The sequence below is a fragment of the Mobula birostris genome, chromosome 32 (assembly GCF_030028105.1).
Source record: "Mobula birostris isolate sMobBir1 chromosome 32, sMobBir1.hap1, whole genome shotgun sequence".
Lineage (NCBI taxonomy): Eukaryota > Metazoa > Chordata > Chondrichthyes > Myliobatiformes > Myliobatidae > Mobula > Mobula birostris.
This window is the reverse complement of record NC_092401.1, coordinates 6,674,354-6,696,241: the sequence shown is the minus strand read 5'-3', so window position 1 is coordinate 6,696,241 and position 21,888 is coordinate 6,674,354. Positions and strand designations below refer to the sequence as shown.

Sequence of the window (21,888 nt, the reverse complement as noted above, 5' to 3'; positions counted from 1 at the left end):
TCAGTGTTTAACACAATCATTCCCCCAAGTCCGATTGAAAAAACTCGAGGACTCTGGCTTCTGTGCTTCCTTCTGCAACTGGATCCTCACCTTCCTAACCGGAAGACCACAGTCTGTATGGTTTGAAAATATCACTTCCACTTCACTGATAATCTACACTGTCACACTCAGGGATGTGTGCTTTTACCACTGCTCTACTCTCTCTACACCCATGACTGAGTAGCTAGGCACAGCTCAAACACCATCTATAAATTTGCTGATGATATAACTATTCTTGGCAGAATTTCAGATGATGGTGAGAAGACGTAGAGGGGCAAGATGGATCAGCTGGGTGAGTGGTGTCACAACAGCCACCTTGCACTCAATGTCAGCAAAACCAAATAATTATGTGTGGACCTCAGAAAGGGTACGATAAGGGAACACACACTAGTCCTCTGTGTGAGCAATTTCAAGTTCCCGGGAGTCAACAGTTCTGAGGATCTATCCTGGGCCCATCATACTGATGCAAAGAAGGCAAGACAGTGGTTATATTTCATTAGGAGTTTGAGGAGAATTGGTATGTCAGCAAAAACACTCGTAAATTTCTACAGTTGTAGCGTGGACTGATTCTGACTGGTTGCATCACTGTCTGGTATGATGGGAGGGGCTACTGCACAGAAATGAAAGAAACGACTGAAAGTTGTGAACTAGGCCAGCTCCATCATGGGCACTAGCCCTCCAGGACATCTTCAAGGAGCGATGTCCATCATTAAAGACCCCCATCACCCAGGACATGCCCTGTTCTCAGTGTGACCATCAGGGAGATGGTACAGGAGCCTGAAGGCACACACTTAACAATTCAGGTACAGCTTCCTTCCCTGAGCCATCAGATTTCTGAGTGAACACTTGCTGATGGAAGCCTAGGGTGGGTTCCATCACCCAGCTTCTGACCTCATTATAGCATTAATCCAAACGTGAACAAAAGAGCTGAACTCCAAAAGTGAAGAGTGAGTAATTGCTCTCGACATCAAACATGGCATCGAGCCCTGGTTAAACTGGTGCCAATGGGAAAACCTCTCTGATTGGAATCACAAAGCAAGATTGGTGTGGTGGTTGGATGACAATCGTCTCAGCCAGGTGACATCTCTGCAGTAGGTGCTTCAGAGTGTCCTATGCCCAGTCACCTTCAGTTGCTTCATTGGTGCCTTTCTTCAGAAGAAAGGAATGGTCATTGATGGTTGCACAATGTTCAGCACCATTCACAATTTCTCAGGTAATGGTGTAGTCCACATCCAAATGAAGCAAATCCAAATGCAGAGTTGTGATGTCCACTGAGGGCATGGCTTCAATGATATCCTCTTTTAAGTTCATTGGGATGGCTTTAGGGACAGAGCAGGATCAAGGAGTCAGGTCAGGGTTTAGGGGCAAAGATATGGAAGAGTGAGAAGTCAGGCTGGAGTCCATGTTAAAGTGCATTCCACGGTCATAAGCCATGGTTCCTATGGACAGATGTTGGGTCAACATGCGTTGTGGAAGAAGACCAGCAAGGACAAGGGTTGGTGAACTACCCTGCCACTCCAGCAGTTCAGTGGGTCCTTGGAATCGGAGGTCCATGCAAACAGGAGGCACAAGGGCCCATGAATTCCTAGACTGTCAAGTCACGAGTTTGATCTGGAGTTCAGGATTCCATCATCAATGAGTCCTGGGGTCAATGATGAAGATAAAAGCCCGAATGTCAAGTACAGAAGTTTGAAATTTCAGAAGTTGAAACCCGATGACAGAAGCCCTGGACCTACAAGTCCACAAATTGCTTGGCGAAGTCATAGACCTAAAGTCTGCAAGTCCAAGAGTCCAGTGGAGGTTGGAGGCCTGGAGGAAGCCTCTCCTAGGGTTGGAAGCCTGCCTGTATGTGTGAGCAAGTGGGTGTGTGGGAGTGAGGAAAGGGGCTTGTTTTGCTATTGTTGTTTTTTGTTGTTGCTGTTGTTGCTTGTGTCGTTCTGCTCAATACTGTGGACATGCTAATTTGGCACAAGAATGTGTGGTGACAACTCATGGGCTTCCCCAGCACATTCTTGGGTTGTATTCATTGTTAACACAAACAAGGCATTTCACTGTATGTTTCAATGTACATGTTAAGTAAATGAATCTGAAGCAAGACCTTAAACAATATCCAGATCTGGACAAGTAAAGAAAATGTTGACATCCAGCATGAAGAAATCTAGCCAGCAACACCCCCCCGTCGACATTCAATGTTATTACCATCACAGAATCCCCCACTATCAATATCCTGGGGGTTACCATTGACACAGCAAGTGAACTGGGCTAACCACACACGCACGCACGCACACACACGTGGTTACAAGAGCAGGTCAAAGCCCAATGACCCTGTGGTGAGTAACTCAGCTCCCAAAGTCTGTCCCCCACCTACAAGTCACAGGTCAGGAGTGAGATGGACTACTTTCCATAGGCCTGGATAAGTGCAGCTTTAGCAGTTAAGCAAGTCAACACCATACAGGACACAACAGCCTGCTTGATAAGCACTCCAACCAGAGCCAATCACTCAATCCACCACAACTCCTCACGGAAGCTCCAGTCCTAAAAAAGGGAAGTAATACACGAGTATTTCTTTCAGATAAAATTTTATCATAAATAACTTGCATTTACTTTTTATTTATTTATTGTGCTACAGCGCAGAATAGGCCCTTCTGGCCCTTTGAGCTGCACCACCCAGCAATCACCCGATTTAATCCAAGCCTAATCACGGGACAACTTACAATGAGTAATTAACCTACCAGTCTTTGGACTGTGGGAGGAAACTGAAGCACCTGGAGGAAACCCACGTGGTCACAGGGAGAACATACAAACTCCTTACAAGCAGTGGTGGGAATTGAACAGAGTCGCCAATACTGTAAAGCATTGTGCTAACCACACTAATTATTGGCAGTTAGGGAGAAACACAAGGAGTTAATTCTCTTTGTGTTTAGAAGTACTTAACAAGAGGAAGTTGAAACATACACATACTTTTCATAGCTTGCAGATACGTTCCCCCATTTGTGAGGACTTTAAGCTGAAACCACAAACATCCTGAAGACCTTAAGTAACTGCTCCTAGAGACACTGTAAAGCACAGCAACCTTAAAACCTGCCCCTTTTTTCCTCCATTGGTGATACAGTCTTTTTTTAAAATAGCCTGTTAGCTTGCCATATCAAGCAGTTTATCACATTACTGGGTCAAGGAGTGAACCTACAACACAATAAAACTTTTCCCATTTAAGGGCACCATCAAGTCACAACTAAGGGTAGGTGTAACATGTTAAATCCAGAATCAAGTTCCTTCCTCTCTACCACATCATTTCATACATCTTTCACTTCCAACCTGGGACCAACATCCCTTTCCAGATCATATAACATCCTTCTGTTTCCCACAGCCACCGTAACCGTGCTGACTTGTGGTATGTCCACATTCTGGACCTATGCGCACTAAGTTTGGGTCTACTCAGAATCCTTCACAGAGGATACCTCTAACTGTAGATAGAAAGATCTTTCATCCTCTCATACATGTATCCATGACCCCACGCAGGCATGAAGTCACAGTGTCAAAAGCACTACATTAAATAACATCTCTTCCTTTCCCTAGTGCCTTGCTTCAATGAGTCAGTGCTCCCAAATTTGCCTGTATTCCTCATAGCTTACCATGGCACTGAGAGTTATCTTCTCTCAAATTTGCTTCCCCTGACACCTACATGCTTTTTCTAATATCACATTTACAATCAGGGAAACAAAAACTCCACATCTCATCTTGGATAAAGTACATTAACAATCCAGAGTGCAATTATAATGTACAAATATGACTGATTTATGCAAGGTAATTTAAAGCTTATTATTAGAAAGGACCTGAATTACTTTTGGTTCAATGTGGGAGGACAGAAGTGGTCAGTTATTAGCAATTTTTGGTAAGGCATCAATTTTCAGCTCGAACTGAATTGGTAATGACAGTAATTAACACCTAAATCATCTACTGGCAATATGTTCTAACTATGTAGTGTTTTGTTTCCCCTAAGTTACCTCGTCACATTCCTAATCAGCATACTCCACTATATACTCGTAACAGCAACAGGACAAAAGATTATGCACAATATGTATATTTTAAAAGATTCATTCTTGAAGCACAAACACATGCTTTGCATCATAAATATGGACGAAGAGATACATCATGTACCTACAGTTCAGTCAACCTGAAGAAATCAGTGGGAAAATTGTTAGAAAATGTTCTAGAGCTAGCACAATTCAGCATTTAGAGAGGCACAGCTTAATTACAGCCAGCATGGATTTATGAAAGTAACAACTTGTCCAATGATATTTTGAGGAGCTAACACATATCAACATGGTGGCATATTTGATGTAGCGAATTACCTCCTTGCATTTCTCCCTAACGGCCAATAAAATTAACTTCTGATAGGTTTTACTTTCAGATATATTTTTGTGACTACCTCCTATTCTTTTCAGGACTGGAGCTTCAGTGGGGAGTTATGGTGGTGGATTGAGTGAATGGTGCTTATCAAGCAGCCTGTTATGTCCTGTATGGTGTCACCTGCTTGACTGATGTTGAAGATGCAATCACCCAGGCATGTGGAAAATATTCTACCTCATTCCTGACCTGTGACTTCTAGATGGTGGACGGGCTTAGGGAGTTATGAGGTGAGTTACTCGCCGCAGGTTTCTTAGTCTTTCATCAGATCTTGTAGCCACATTGTGCATATGGTTAATCCAGTTCACTTGCTGGTCAATGGTAACCTCCAGAATATTGATAGTGGGGGTTTCAGTGATGGTAACAGTACTGAAAGTCAGAGGGTGTTGATCTTCATGCTTCATTCCTTAGCAGTTCAAGACTTGAGGTAGGCCACAAAATGAACATAATTTGATTTGTGATCAGTACATCATCAACAGCAGATTGATCCAGAAAGCAGAAAGTCAAGGAAGATTGTCTTGGTGAGAGAAAGTAACAGCGATTGGTGGATGAGATGTAGCTAACTGGTGGGGTTTCCTCAGGGATCAAGACTGGAGCCCCTCCATTTTATAATAGATGGTCAAGCAAGACAGGGTTGAAACTGGGTCATCTTACGTCTTGTGCCATCAGAAAAATCACTCAACTGACAACCATCTCAATTTCTCATCTGCATAGCCCCAACACTCAAACATCCCATTTTCCTGTTTATTTGTCACTTTCATTTTTAAGAATGCAACTTGTTGAGTAAAGAGAATAGGACCAATGGGATTGCTCTTCAACTGATGGTCATCTTCTCAGCCAAAATAAATATGCATGTTTACAACAGAGAACTTACTGAGCAAAGTTGGAGAGGTCTCTGGGTTTATCTTTCTTCACAGAAGAAACACTCAAAAGTAAACACCAATATTGCACAACTATTACATAACTTCATTACATAACACAAAAAAAGGTTTTCAAACAATATTATGGAAGTCAAAACAGGAACACAAAACAGCACCACCACAAACTTTAGTCTGGGTTGGGGCCTATTTGTGATCAATTTTATTTACATTGCTGTCATAGCTCTCTGAAGATTGTCTTTTAGTACAAGTTCATCTGCAACATTGGTTTGATGTTGTTAATTGTGAGTTTACAGTCAGCAAAAAAATGAATTGCAACTCAGAGAAAAACATAAAAATGAAATTATAGTGTCCCAGACCCATTTTGATACACATAATATGGTATGACAAACCTTTTGAAACAGTTTTGTTCTCTCACATACAAATGCTCTCCAGCAGCGACCAAACGGTACTAACGCACACATGCTGGGAAATTCTTGGCTCGTACTTGCGACTTGTGCTCACTTTGATGTGTCACAAAGTCACAGTGGCTCACTGCAAGTCAAGAACTACGAAGGCATGAGACAGAGTATGAAAGCAAATTGACTTAGGTACCCACTTACTCACTACCCAACAATTCATGAACATCCCTACTACACCTCAATATAATTTAAATGCAAAGCAGTATTGAGGGTGTTTGCAAAATTTGGGCCAGGTACACCAATGCTTCCACAGAACTGGCAGCAGAATAATGTCCCTGGACAAAGTAATGAAACAACATGACTACCTCAACAGCAACCACTGATCCCTTCTCCAATGTTAAATGCGAACTGAGATATCCATTTGACACTGGTTATTTATTATTTATTGAGATACAGCATGGAAACCGGCCTTCCAGCCCTTTGAGCCGTGCTACCCAGCAGCCCTTGCTTTAACCACAGCCTAATCATAGGACAATTTTCAATGACTAATTAACTTACCTAATGGTACGTCTTTGAACTGTGGAAGGAAACCAGAGCACCCGGAGGAAACCCACATGGTCACAGGGAGAACTTACAAACACCTTGCAGGCAGCAGCGGGAATCACCATGGAAACTTGTTGGATGACAAGTGCATGTTTCATCTGACCTGAAGAAGCAGTTTATAAGTCAGAGGTATTTATCATTTTCACAATTCAAGCGACAACCCCAATGTAATAAGCACTCTTTTCTCTTTTCCTTCTTTCTAATTTTTGTCCTTCTCAATTTCTGCTTACCCAAGGAGGTTGATAACTTGCTTGGCTTCAGTTCTAAGTATTAACCACTAAGTTTGTCGACAGGACACTTCATGGGGTAGACTGACCCAATTTACTCCCATCAATGCAGGGTAAGCACCTCCCCAAAAATGCTCCCTATTTTAATGCAAGGCAACTGGCTTCGAGTGTTTCAAGATTACAAAATACAGATGAAACTTCACAAAACTTAATGGAAAGAATTAAAAGGTCAAGTGACCAGGCTCTTCCTGTTGTAAACCTCAAGCTCCTCTAATATTGGCTTGAAAGGGCAGAATGCTGGCAAGTCAAATACACTGACAACCATGCAAAAGCATAACTTGCTCAAGTTGTGGGACTTTACTCGGGATCATTCTGAGCCAGAGCATCGGGAAGCAGATAATGATGGAAGAAATCTCTACATACAATGTAAAAAGTCTGACAGATATTTTTAAACTCAAACAATTGAAATACATGATAGCTAGGAACTGGTAACAAATGAAATATGAACCATGGTGGTGTAACAAATACTGGCATCAACACACTATAGAGCTGTCTTGTGCAACACCACCATCACTAGTTACTCAACCAGCTTCTCAATCTCAGGTCTGCTATGCAAAAGATAGATCCAATGGCTGAGCTAGAGAGCAGGCTCACAAACTGCTCACCTCTCTCCAATTATTTGTGTTGTCAACAAAAATTACACAAGTGATAGCATCAGGATTTCTTTAACATGGTATATGAAGCCAAGGACATTGGTGAAATTGCACAGTTCCAGCTGACAACTTTCCAATTCAATTGCAGAATACTGTTCTCTTTCAACTACGGGCTGTATAACATGCTGCATGGTAGCATAGCGGTTAGTACAACTCATTACAGTACAAACGACATGGGTTCAGACCCCCACTGCCTGTAAAGAGTTTGTAAGTTCTCCTCATGACCACACGGGTTTACTCCAGGTGCTCTGCTTTCCTCCCACAGTCCAAAGATGTAGTAGTTGGTAGGTTAATTGGTCATTATAATTAGGATCAGATTAAATTGCAGGGTGGATTGGCTCGAAGAGCCTGTTCTGCGCTGTATCACAATAAGATAGACAGACAAATAACTAAGAAATTGGTACGGAAGAAAACCTGTATCGTAAGAAGTTGGCTGTATGAGAAAGGCATAAATTCATGAAGTGAAGGGCAATAATAAGAGGGAACATGCTCCTCTGTTCCTGACCAATAATCCTCTCTTGGCCAACATCACAGAACAAATGAATTCTAATATATGCAGAACCTTGAAAAGTATTCAGCCTTACAAGTATTTTCACATTTTACTGTCTCATTTCTAAATTGAATATATTGAAGTAGGATTTTTGAGCTAATCTACAAAACATTGTGCATCACGACAAATCAAAATCAGAAGGGTCTCGGCCCGAAACGTCGACTTTTATTCATTTCCATAGATGCTGCTTGACTTGCTGAGTTCCTCCAGCAGAGTGTGAGAGACAGCGAGAGTGTGTGTGTTACCCACCACTGGATTTCTAGCACCTACAGACCCTCTCATACTTATGAACAATTCCAGAACCTGTCAATTTACTAAAAATTAAAAGCCAAAATTATGAGTCTGAAGTAGTATCCATTCCCTTTGTAATTACTATGCTAACTTTCCTCAGGTGCAATACTGTATATAACCCTACCAACTCTTCCAATTTGTTGATGTAGAAAATTGAAAGATCACCTGAATAAATAACCCCTCTCTTTGTAAGGTCCAGCAGGACAGTAGATTTTCAACAGACCAATGAGGACAAAACAGCATTCAAGGCAAGGCAGGCAAATGATAAGAGGAGTACAAATCTGGGGAAGGATACAAGACTATCTCAAAAGCTCTGAACATACCTCAGAGCTCAGTGCAGTCCATCTTGAAAAATATGAACCCATAGCCACTCCGCCTAGGTCAGGCTGCCTCTTGAAACTTGAGGAAAATTAATACTTAATCTGACACTATGCATCTGCCAGGCAACACCAACGCTAGGGCAAGGTACGGTGGAGATAGCATCATGCTACGGGGGTGCTTTTCAGCAGCAGAGACTCAAATTCTGGTCAGGATTGTTGGGAAGATAAATGCTGTTAAATACAGAGAAATTCTGAATAAAAATCTGCTAGCCTCTGCTAGAAAGCTTAAACTGGGGAGGAAGTTTGTCTTTCAGCAGGACCACGACCCAAAGCACACTGCCAGTGTAACCATAGAGTGACTTCAAATGAAGAAAATTGATGCCCTTGAGTGGCCCAGAGTCCTGATCAGAACCTGATCAAACACCTCTGGTAAGACCTCAAGTTTGCTGTCCATCGCCCGTCCCCAACTTAATCTAGCACAACTTGAGCAATTTTGCATGGAGAAATGGGCAAATCTTGCTCCATCACATTGTACAAATAGAGACTTATCAATAAAGACTTCTGGATGTAATAGCTGTGAGAGGTGGTTCAACTAAGTACTTAGCAGAGGAGGATGAATACTTTTGAACTACTGACATTTCAGTTTCTGAATTTTTAGTTTATGATGCTTTACAATTTTTTGTTTTTTGGGCTCCATTGTGGGGGAAAAAAAGCAGCACGTGATACAATCTCTCGTTGCGATAGTCGGAAATTCCCACCTGCTTCAAAAGGGCAACAATTATATCAGAGCGGTGCCAGCCGCCTTAACAACCATCATCCAATAGCACTCACACCTACAGTGATGAAATGCTTTGAGAGGTTGGTTACAGCTAGAATCAACTCCTGCTTCAGCAAGGACCTGGACCCACTGCAATTTGCCTATTGCCACAATAGGTCTACACGATCACACTGGCTCTCCATACTGCCTTGGATCACCTGGACAACACAAATATCCATGTCAGGATGCTATTCATTGACTACAGCTCAACATTTAACACGATCATTCCTACATTTCTGAATAAAAAGCTTCAGAATCTGGGCCTCTGTACCTCTCTCGCAATTGGACCTTCGATTTCCTAACTGGAAGACCACAATTGGTGCAGATTGGAAGTAATACCTTCACCTCACTGACAATCAGCACTGGCACATCTCAGGGATGTGTGCTTAGCCCACTGCGCTGCTCTCTCTACAACATGACTGTATAGCAAGGTACAGTTCAAATGGCATCTATAAATTTGCTGACAATACATCCATTGATGGCAGAATTTCAGATGGTGACGAGGGAGTATACAGGAGCGAGATAGACCAGCTAGTTGACTGGTGTCACAGCAACAACCTTGCACTAAATGTCAATAAGACCCAAAAATTGATAGTGGACTTCAGAAAGGGTAAGATGAGGGAACACACAACAGTCCTCAGAGGGATCAGGAGTGGAAAGAGTGAGCAATTTCACCATCTGGTATAGTGGAGGTAGGGGGAGAAGAGGCTACTGTACAGGATCAAAGTAAACTACAGAGAGTTGTCAAATTAAGTCAGCTCCATCATGGATAGCCTGCTGGACATCTTCAAGCAGCAGTGCCTCAGAAAGGCAGAGTCCATCATTAAGGAGATACAGAAGCCTGAAAGCCCACACTCAGCGATTCAGGAACAGCTTCTTCCTCTCTGCCATCCAATTTCTGAATGGACATTGAACCCATGAACACTACCACACTACTTTTTTTTAAATTTCCTATCCTTCACACTATTTATTTAATTTTACACTATACACACACACACACACACACACACATATACATATATATATAAATTTTTAAAAATCAGTTAAATTGACCAATATCCCTCATTTAATGAGCAAAAGGTTGGAGGCTGAATACTTTTTCAAGGCACTGTATTTTAATGATTTTCTTCTTTGCAGACTAAGAGGAGGTCTGCCAGTCAGCTTGTGGTTTAAGGTGGTGCTGGTGAATCTCAGCAACTTCTGGCTGGTAGTCAATGAAACAGACAGCTTTATACTTTGTTAATCACTCTTTTTCTGGTAAACGATCATCGCAAACAACAGCCTGTAACTTCCTGTTGGACCTGTAGGCAAATTGATGCAGTAGAAATGAGGTGAGGTGAGGCAAGGCAGCAGGCCTGTCGCCAAGAGCAAGGAAGACCAGAGGTTCGATCAATTTAAGTGCCTGGCCAAATTGAAAGGGCTGGGACAGGCTCCAGAGTGTATCGAAGTAACTGAACCCGATGTTTGGACGATGATTTAAGCACCAGGCCAGATTGAAACGGTTAGGTTGTTTGTTTCCTCTGCAAATTGGGTGTTTGATGGTTTTTTTTTTAAATGGATTCTTTTGATTTTCTTTGCTTTGTGGCTGCTTGTAAGGAGACAAATCTCAGGGTTGTATAATATATACATACAGTGGCATGCAAAAGTTTGGACACCCCTGGTCAAAATTTCTGTTACTGTGGATAGCTAAGCAAGTAAAAGATGACCTGATTTCCAAAAGGCATAAAGTTAAAGATGACACATTTCTTTAATATTTTAAGCAAGCAAACTTCAAGGGCCCGAAGCAAAAGTTTGGGCACCCTGCATGGTCAGTACTTAGTAACACTCCCTTTGGCAAGTATCACAGCTTATAAACGCTTTTTGTAGCCAGCTAAGAGTCTTTTAACTATTGTTTGGGGGATTTTCGCCCATACTTCCTCGCAAAAGGCTTCTGGTTCTGTGAGATCCTTGGGCTGTCTTGCATGCACTGCTCTTTTGAGGTCTATCCACAGATTTTCGATGATGTTTAGGTCAGGGGACTGTGAGGGCCATGGCAAAACCTTCAGCTTGCGCCTCTTGAGGTAGTCCATTGTGGATTTTGAGGTGTGTTTTGGATCATTATCCTGTTGTAGCAACCATCCTCTTTTCATCTTCAGCTTTTTCACAAACAGTGTGATGTTTGCTTCCAGAATTTGCTGGTATTTAATTGAATTCATTCTTCCCTCTACCAGTGAAATGTTCCCCGTGCCACTGGCTGCAACACAAGCCCAAAACATGATCGATCCACCCCCATGCTTAACAGTTGGAGAGGTGTTCTTTTCATGAAATCCTGCACCCTTTCTTTCTCCAAACATACCTTTGCTCATTGCGGCTAAAAAGTTCTATTTTAACTTCATCAGTCCACAGGACTTGTTTCCAAAATGCAACAGGCTTGTTTAGATGTCCCATTGCAAACTTCTGACGCTGAATTTTGGCCGCAATGAGCAAAGATCTTACTAAGTACTGACATGCAGGGTGCCCAAACTTTTGCTTCAGGCCCTTTTCCTTTCTTGTTATTTTGAAACTGTAAAAGATGGAAATAAAAAAGTTTTCTTGCTTAAAATATTAAAGAAATGTGTCATCTTTAACTTAATGCCTTTTGGAAATCAGGTCATCTTTTACTCGCTTAGCTATTCACAGTAACAGAAATTTTGACCAGGGGTGCCCAAACTTTTGCATGCCACTGTACTTTGATTAATAAATGCACTTTGAACATTGACTACAAGATTTCATGGCAGAGCAAGGGAGTTACCGACAGTGCCTTAGCCAATACATATGCAACTGTCAACATTATTAAAACATGTGATGAGAACCAGACCACATCACTTGCTGGCAGGAACGGAGACAAACCAGCTGCTATGTTCCTTAAGATACAACAGGAGCTATACTTCAAAGTATCATAATGGTTGCAAAGGCTTTGGTATATGCTGAAAGAAACACAAAATGGAGTACTTTATATCCAACGGCTTAAGAAGATGCACAGCAACCTAAAAAGTTTTGAAAAGATGATTCCTTTCAATTCATGATTAGGGGTGGGAAGTTCAATTTAACTAGAGCTAAAACATTGCAGTGATCCAACACACCCATAAATGATGTTAACTCACCCTCAAAGGAGAAGACAAATATCAAAGTTGTATTGTACATGCATACTTTGACACCAAAATGAAACTTGTCTTTTGAAAGCGGAAAGTTGAAATACAATATGGGTGACAGCTATTAAATAAAGAGCATGTAACTGATACCTTTATGTTGAAAAGATGGTCAGTGTTTCCCATCCCTAAACAAAGCCACAATCTTCATTTTAAAAAGTTGTAGATTCCTGTGTTTGTTTTTGAATTCTTTGAGGTGTTTACAAGCAGACAATGTAGTTGATATTGAGGCCAAAGTACAGGACAAGAAATCTGAGACACATCCAGATCCTGAGATATGGATACTTACCTCTGTGTAGTTTCATCACCCATCATCAGAGATTCTTACCACCCAGGCTGTGCTCTTTTCTCACTGCTGCCATCAGGTAGAAGGTACAAGAGCCACAGAACTTGCACCACCAGGTTCAAGAACAGTTACTACCACTCAACCACCAAACTCTTCAACAAAAGGGTAACTACACTTACCTATTGAGATTTGTCCACAACCAACAATCTCACTTTACCTTGTATCTCATGCTCTTGTTGTTATTTTTTTATATTTGCATTTGCACAATTTGTTGTCTTCTATGCTCTTGCTCTTTCCTTGATCCTGTTTACAGTTACTATCCTTTTTTAAAATTTTTATTTGGATAAGGTATTCGCAAGTATTACGCAAACTTTTTTACATATATAAAAAAGGGAAAAGGTTTTATATGTATAGATCTATATATATTTATATATTCACAAGTACACACTGAGATGATATTAAAAGAAAAATAATTAAAATAAGAAAAAATAATAATAACAAAAAGGGGCATAACAAAGTAGGTAACATAGTGGGAATAAAAAAGAATATATAATTAGGCACTTAAATAGATATTTATGTGCAATTGTAATTCCACACTATTAAAATAATAGTTGTTAAAAAAAATAGTAATAATAGTGGTTGAATAATAATTTCCATGTATCTCTTGTGGTCCATTTCTTTCTCGTCCAAAATATTGTGTGTAACCTTGTGTAACTTCCATCGTAGGTGCTTGTATCCTAACATGTTCATATTTGCTCCTACCCACAGACACACTTATCCAATCCCTGTGTATTTATTTACTTCATTTTATCATTTTTTCCCAAATCTTTTTCTTTACTTGTGTTAATTCCATGTTTTTCAGAAATAGAACATTAAACATTCGAACCAAGGGAGCTTACGTTAACACTATTACTATGTTGATGAGGAAAGCAGTATGAACCATTAGGAGAGTCAGTCTGCTCGCATTGGGTTATAAATTCAATCTATTTATTCCAAATTTGATAAAAGTTTTCTTTTTGAATTCCCAGTCATCTTTCCAAAATAATTTCATGCCAGTCTTCTAATGTAGGTGATGTTGGATTTAGCCACTTTCTGGTGACTGATTTCTTACTTGCCACGAAAAGGGCCTGCAGCAGCTTTATATCTTTCTTCTGTTCCAAAAACAATACATGCCCCAAATAGACAGTCTCCAAGTTCAATGCCAACTCACTTCCATGTAACACTGTGGTGGTGGTGGGGGGGGGGGGCGCAGGGGGAGAGTGGGAATAAAAACTGACCTTGTTTGGTTCCAAGGCTGTCAAGCCGAGGAGTGGTAGTGGGGTCAAGCTCCCATAGAACCATAGAAACTACAGCACAGAAACAGGCCCTTTGGCCCTTCTTGGCTGTGCCAAACCATTTTCTGCCTAGTCCCACTGATCTGCACACGGACCATATCCCTCCATACACCTCCCATCCATGTATCTGTCCAATTTATTCTTAAATGTTAAAAAAGAACCCACATTTACCACCTCGTCTGGCAGCTCATTCCATACTCCCACCACTGTCTGTGTGAAGAAGCTCCCCCTAATGTTCCCTTTAAACTTTCCCCCCCCTCACCCTTAACCCATGTCCTCTGGTTTTTTTCTCTCCTTGCCTCAGTGGAAAAAGCCTGCTTGCATTCACTCTATCTATACCCATCATAATTTTATATACCTCTATCAAATCTCCCCTCATTCTTCTACGTTGCAGGGAATAAAGTCCTAACCTATTCAACCTTTCTCTGTAACCGAATTTCTCAAGTCCCGGCAACATCCTTGTAAACCTTCTCTGCACCCTTTCAACCTTATTTATATCCTTCCTGTAATTTGGTGACCAAAACTGAACACAATACTCCAGATTCGGCCTCACCAATGCCTTATACAACCTCATCATAACATTCCAGCTCTTATACTCAATACTTCGATTAATAAAGGCCAATGTACCAAAAGCTCTCTTTACGACCCTATCTACCTGTGCCGACACTTTTAGGGAATTTTATATCTGTATTCCCAGATCCCTCTGTTCCACTGCACTCCTCAGTGCCTTAACATTAACCTTGTATGTTCAGTGCTTTACCATTAACCCTGTATGTTCTACGTTGGTTTGTCCTTCCAACGTGCAATACCTTGTCAGTATTAAACTCCATCTGCCATTTTTCAGCCCATTTTTCCAGCTGGTCCAAGTCCCTCAGCAGGCTCTGAAAACCTTCCTCACTGTCTACTACACCTCCAATCTTTGTATCATCAGCAAACTTGCTGATCCAATTTACCACATTAACATCCAGATCATTGATATAGATGACAAATAACAATGGACCCAGCACGGATCCCTATGGCACACCACTAGTCACAGGCCTCCCACTGCCTAAAAGTGCTCCTCACGGCATGCCCCTCAAATAGCCTCTGACAACCAAGTCCAACTCCTGGCCTTCTCGTGTGGCTTAGCCTTTAAGCCCGGCGGAACTGTTTCTACTGACAGGAGAAGGGGCGAAGGCGGGTCCTGGTGCCTTAAGACCAGTGCTTCAGATAGATCGAGCTCATCAGCCTGGGAAGGCAGTCCATCTAAGAGAGGGAAAACTCTGATTTCAAGCCTCTGCTGCCTTGCGGCCATACCCACTCATGGGAAAGGCTTCGGCAGTACAAAGTTTGTAAATCCTGAGGACAAATCCAGAGCTGGAGTCCTAAGGCAGTCCGACATAGCCTTCAACTTCGTTCTGGCAACTCCTGCGACGACACTGGTGCCAAGCTGCATTGGCCCTTGCCCCTCCCTTGGACAACAATGGTGTTGTGGAGAGGGGAGACTTGTTGCATGGGCACCTGCCAGTCTTCCATACAACCTTGCCCAGGCCTGCGCCCTGGAACTTTCCAGGCGCAGATCCATGGTCTCGCAAGACTATTGTTAGGCTCATCCTGCAAGTGTCAAACTATACTTATGTAAAAACTTCAACCATTTTTGTAGCATTGGGGAAAAAGGCAGGTGTAGTTCCTGACTACACTACAATCTCAAATCGTGAAGCAATTTTTCAATCTTGAAAACAAATACAAACAACTGACTTTTAGGTGAAGAATAGGATAAACAAGACTTCTCAATCAGGTCCATTTTCATTGGTACAAATCAGGTGTCAGCAATGAGATGTAAGTAAGTAAAGTAAAGGCATCCGTTAGCCTTGCGAGACCATGGATCTGCGCCTGGAAAGTCTTCACTCTCCAGGGCGCAGGCCTGGGTAAGGTTGTATGGAAGACTGGCAGTTGCCCATGCTGCAAGTCTCCCCTCTCCATGACACCGATGTTGTCCAAGGGAAGGGCATTTGTACCCATACAGCTTGGCACCAGTGTCGCCACAGAGCACTGTGTGATTAAGTGCCTTGCTCAAGGACAGACACACTGCCTTGGCTGGTGTTCGAACTCACGACCTTCATATCGCTAGTCGAATGCCTCAACCACTTGGCCACGTACCCACAATGAGATGAGAAATCACCATACAAAGGGCTGTGAATCTTTGGAATCATCTACCGTAGAGGTTGTGGGTGTCCACGTTATTATTTGCCTTAGGAAAATAGGCAACATATTCAAGACACGCTCCTAACCAAATAACTCCCTCTTCACCCCACTTCAAGATTTAAAAAAGGCTTGAGAACACATACCACCAGGCTTAAGGAGAGCTATTCCACTGTTGCAAGACTGCTAAATAGATAGTGAACTCCTGCAGATAATGAGTACCAAGCTGAACCGTACTGAAATATGTATTTTAATTTTGTGTTTATATATTCTGTGTTTTTCACTTGTTTTTCTGTTGCTGTTTGTGCGATTTTTTTTGTGTATGGGAGGGATTTGATGTTTTCCTTTGAACGGGTCGGTTCCGTGGTTCTTTGTTGTTTTGTGCTGTCTGTGGGAAAGATGAATTTCAGGCTTATATTACATACATTGATAATAAATGTACTTTGAATCTTTGGCTTCTCATACTCTTTATCTCTCAAACTACCGCATCATGGCCCTTCCATTTTATTTGCCCACCTGCACTGCAATGTTCTTGTAGCTGCAAAACTGTATTCTGTTGTTCTTTACTACAACTTGGGTGTATTTATGCATGCAGTGATCTGTCTGGATGGCATACAGGATAGATCTTCAGAGACTTTGAGACCCATGTACTTGAAGCTGCTCATATTTTCTACTGCTGACCCTTCAATGACGACTGGTATGGGTTCCCCTTCGTGAATCCACAATCAGTTCCTTGGTCTTACTGACAGTGAGTGCCAAGTTGTTGTTGCGACACCACTCAACTATCTCAATTCTGTGTGCTTCCTCATCACCATCTGAGATTCTGCCAGCAATTGTCTCATCAGTAAATTTATGGACGGAGTACGAGTTGTGCCTAGCTACACAGTCATGAGTGTAGACAGAGTAGAGCAGAGGGCTAGGCATACATCCTTGAGATACTAAGAATCACAGTTTAAAATAAGAGGTCACCTAATTCTTAGATGTCCATGAGTTAGTCTGGGAGTATGACAGAATATTGAGTTCAGATTACTTTGAGATAAATTCACATTACTGAATAATAGAGCAGGCTCAACGGGCGAAGTGTCTTATTCCTGTTCTACATGTTACCATCTGACCCCAAATCCAACACACACACTTGGGTAGCTTCAGGCTCAGGGTAGGCACCAAGCTCTCCAGATCAAATCTTACAACAGAGCACAATGTCAGACGATTATGGTTTGCAAAGATGTTACAGGCCCATGTTTGAACCTGTCACAAAGCTGGGTCAGGAGTATTGAAAGGTATGAGATGGGTACAGTAATTTTGTTTTAATCTAACCTCTGAAGAAAACTCTAAAGATACCCCTTACTTCATTTGTTGATTTTAACCATTTCTATAAACCTGAAATTAGAAATAGAAGTAACATACACGTTTCACCAAAAAGGACCAGGTGAATGATAAATGTTTCCAATCACCGACTTATGTACTGACAAAGTGTCTACAACCCAAGCATTCTTTTTAAGATCTGTATATTCATAGATCTGTATATTTTGCTTTTCCCCTTTTTACTCTCTTTCTACACAGCATGCTTTGTGAAGGTGGATGATATACCACATTTGCTTAGTCAAAACTTCACAACACATCTACTGCAAAGTGAAAGTACATTTCACCCAGAAACTCACTGCAGGGTAAATAATGGACACCAGCTCCATTACCCAGCTTCCACACACAATAATAATGCCAAAAGACTGCCTGGTCATATTCAGCTCTTCACACTCAAGAGTCAAACAAGGCTGATTTTGTTTCATTGTGGCTGTTACAAGAAAAGTGTGCCCAGGGTGCAAGAATATTTCCCAGATTTTTCAGCGTTTTCACCAGACTAACCTTCATGTCTAACAACACAGAGCAAAACCTCTAAAGTAGTTTGCTCCAATTGATTAATTTCTCTGCAGATGAACAACTTAACAATGTTATCACAAGTTAATGCTTCTAAGAAAAAAACTGCGGGATTCTTGCAGACTAGTGAGATTAATCACAACTAAGACCTGACAGTTGACAAGAAAGACAAAGGGAAGGGAGCATTTTTACAGAACTATTGATCTGAAATGCATCATCTGAAATATGACAAAGCACATATAATTGCAACTAAAATTAAACTTAAAGGAAAAAACATGTTGTGAGTTATGGAGCAAGTGGAGTGGAAATCAGAATTAAAGTGGTAATTTTTCCCAGAGAGCCAGCACATCCACACCAAGGCCAATTATTCCTCCACCATCTGACCACCAGTAATGGGATAATAGATGCTAGGAAATTGAGTAAATTGTCTGATGGAATTGAAAAGTGCCAACTTTTCCAATGGAATCAATGGAGAAGGAATATTTTTTGAAGGAATTTGTTCTAAGGGGACTGCAGGTGGTCAGAATATCATGACAGCTGTAAAGCAAAACAACAGAATCCAAACAAATACACAAGGAGAAAGACTTAGTCATAAGCACCATGTGCATATCCACCTTTGACTGATCATGAGTGACCTTTTCACTCAGGATCACTTTCACGTACTCACCCTGCATTTGTTGATTCTCTTATTACAAAGTTCTATCAATCTTTCTCTTGGCTGAGTGACTGAGCCTCCACATGCCCCTCAGGTAGAAAATTTCAATTCTTTCACATTCATCTGGATAAGCAACAAGTTCATCCCATTTCTATATGGCCTATCCTTTATTAGGAGACCTTAACCTTGTGATTCTAGGCACTCATTCTAAGGATCAAGCCTTCTTTGTCAAGCACAGTAAAAACTTTATGCCTCAATGAGGTCATCTTTCATTCTTCCAAATGCCAGTTTGTAAAAAGCCCCATTTCCTTAATATTTCCTCTTACAATGACACTCTGATGTTGGTAAACCTTTGAGGCACTCCCTCTATCACAAGTGTATTTCACAATATTCCAGGTGCAGTCTAGTCAGAACAATTACATACTTGCACTAAGCCAGCTTTACTCTTGCACTCATATCATCTTGCAACATATATTACACCTTACAAATCGTTTGTAAAAATCAATGCTTGCATTTTCAATTACTTTTAACAGACAACTAGGCCCCTCGAAACAGTAATACTTTCCAATGTTCCATCATTTAGCTAAAGATCCAGCTCTTCCATTTTTTTTCTGACCAAAATGGAATATCTTATTCCAACCACAATGTCCTCACCCATATCCCGTAGCTAGTTCATACCCCCACCCCCAAAGTCCTGAATGCATTACACTGGTTCCCTTATCCAATTCACTGATACAGATGGTGTAAAGCAGGCGCCCAGCACCAACCCCTGGCATCCCACAGGCTCCCACACCAAAAAATGACCCATTTGAACCTGTTGTGTTCTGTCCATGAACCAATAATCCATACCAGTAAGGCTCCCAAATTGAAAGTGTTTTAATTCTGTGGTACGACAAAAGTGATCTGACAAATCCACATATGAATATGTGAATTAAGAACAAGGCCACTCAACCCTTTGTATTTAAACAATGAGGCAAATTCGTTCTCCCCACCATCACATCAACTGGTTCATAGCCACCAATACTGCTGACATAAAATTTCAAAAAATAAACTTAATCAAACATGATTTTCCTAAAATAAATCCAAACTAACTCTGCTCAATTATATTATTAAAGTCAGGTTCCCCATGACCACTCCTTTCATAACCAGTCTACACTAAAAATCTTTTCTTTCCTCATCTAAAATAGCACATTTCATTTATCACTTTCCAACCTTTGGCAATCATTCCAAAATTTGATGAATTTTGAAAAGCAGCAACTAATGAATCTGCAGTCTCCACAAACACTTCTTTCATAACACTGGAATGCAGATTATTAGGTCCTGATGATTTATCAGGTTTCAGTCAATTAAATTTCTCCAATCCTTCCCCCCCCCATTATTACTTTCTTTCACAACACTCTTGATCTGTCAATCTCCATTTCTAAGAGGTTTTTTTTAATATCTTATTTCGTGAAGACATACAAAATATTTCTTTAATACCTCTGCCATTTTCTTACTCCCAAATATCAATCCTCCTTTCTAATTCTGTTAGGAATCCACATTAACCTCAGCTATCACCACTGGTCTGATACTAATTAGGAAGTTTAAACCTATAAGCTAAAAGATATGCGTAATGCCAGAGACCTTCCACAGTGCAGCCTGTCCACGGTGTTTCTCTGGAAGCCTAGCAACACTGATCTTCTATTGCTCTGATGACATTTGAGATTGAGAGAGAAATAAAGTGGGATTAGTATAAAATAGTGTAAATGGGTGCTTAATGGTTAGGATGGATTTAGGCATCTGAAGAATTTCTGTGCTCCAGACTGAATCTATGATTCATATAAATTGTCCCCAGCGAGTTACAGAGAGAAAAAGTGCAAGGTTCACAAAAATGATCCTGGGATTGAAAGGCTTGCCAATATGATGAATAGAGATGGCTCTGGACCTTTACTCACTGGAATTCAGAAGAATGGCTTCATTGAAACTTATCAAACGTTGAGAGCCTCAATAGAGTAGATGTGGAGAGGATGCTTCCTTTGGTGGGGGAGTCTAAGACCAGAGGACACAATCTCAGAATGGGAGGGGGCGTCCTTTTAGAACAGAGATGAGGAGGAATTTCTTTAGCCAGAGAGTGGTCAAGCTGTGGAATATGTTGTCACAGGCAGCTGTGAAGGCCAAGCCTTTACATATATTTAAGGCAGAGTTTGACAGATTCTTGATTAGTCAGGGCATGAAGGGATAAAGGGAGAAGGCAGAAGTCCGTAGCTGAGGGGGAAACACATCAGCCATAATTAAACAGCAGAGTAGACTCAATGGGCCAATTGGCCTAATTCTGCTCTTGTATCTTGTGCTCTTTATGGTCTAACATTTCTCTTACCATTACAGTTTCCTCAAAACAGATCTATTAAAAAAATCCTTCATTTGAGCTTTTGAATTAGGTCCTTATCGCATCCTTCATTAAATAGTTAAATTTAGAACCCAAATAACAAAAATCAGATGAGACTAGAATATGAATGGTAATGGAACCTTCAAAGTGACTGCTAACCAGCCATTCAAACTTATTATACATTCAGAATTAGTACATATTACCCAACACCCATATATTTGGGTCACTACCAACCATAAGCATGCTTCTAACCCCAGAATTACTAAAATAAAAGGATAAAAGGCTGTAGGCATTCATCAGGATTAGTCAACACCTGTGGAAAGAGAATTACAGTTAAGGCTTCAGGTTGCTGAGACGGGGAGGGTTGCAGAGAGAATAAGAGACATGGAACACAGCAAGGTCACTTATGCAGAGAAAAAAAAATCTGAAGTTAATATTTCAGGTGGATATACCAGCATCAGATCTGGTCAGTTCTGACACAAATACGAAAGGCTGATTATCTGAAAAATGTTGACTTCAACATCAAGGTCTTAGGACTGCAATGTGTCTCGATAGAATACTATGGTCTGGTATCGGAAGAGGCTCCTATTCATCTGCATACCTCCTCTTGAAACTGATCTACTGGGGAATTATTTTATTTACTGCATTCAAATGGACTCCAACCAACAAAATCATATGACTAATCCAAAATATATCGTCGAATTATCAGTTCTGAAAGCCACAACACAAGTGTTGTGCAAAATGGAAACACGTCATAAAACCTAAAGCATATTGCTGAG

The 21,888-nt window shown here is 41.1% G+C and overlaps 1 protein-coding gene across 2 annotated transcripts in view; it reads right to left on the bottom strand.

The window, feature by feature from the left end:
• Positions 1-21,888, bottom strand: part of tyk2 (tyrosine kinase 2) — a 144,899-nt gene that overhangs the window by 100,354 nt on the left and 22,657 nt on the right. The window contains exon 2 of one of the 2 annotated variants that reach the window (XM_072248369.1): positions 6,284-6,431. The exons of the other annotated variant lie outside the window; for it this stretch is intronic. The gene's annotated coding sequence lies outside the window, so the exon portion shown is untranslated. The remainder of the gene's footprint in view (positions 1-6,283; positions 6,432-21,888) is intronic. 2 annotated transcript variants of the gene reach the window in all.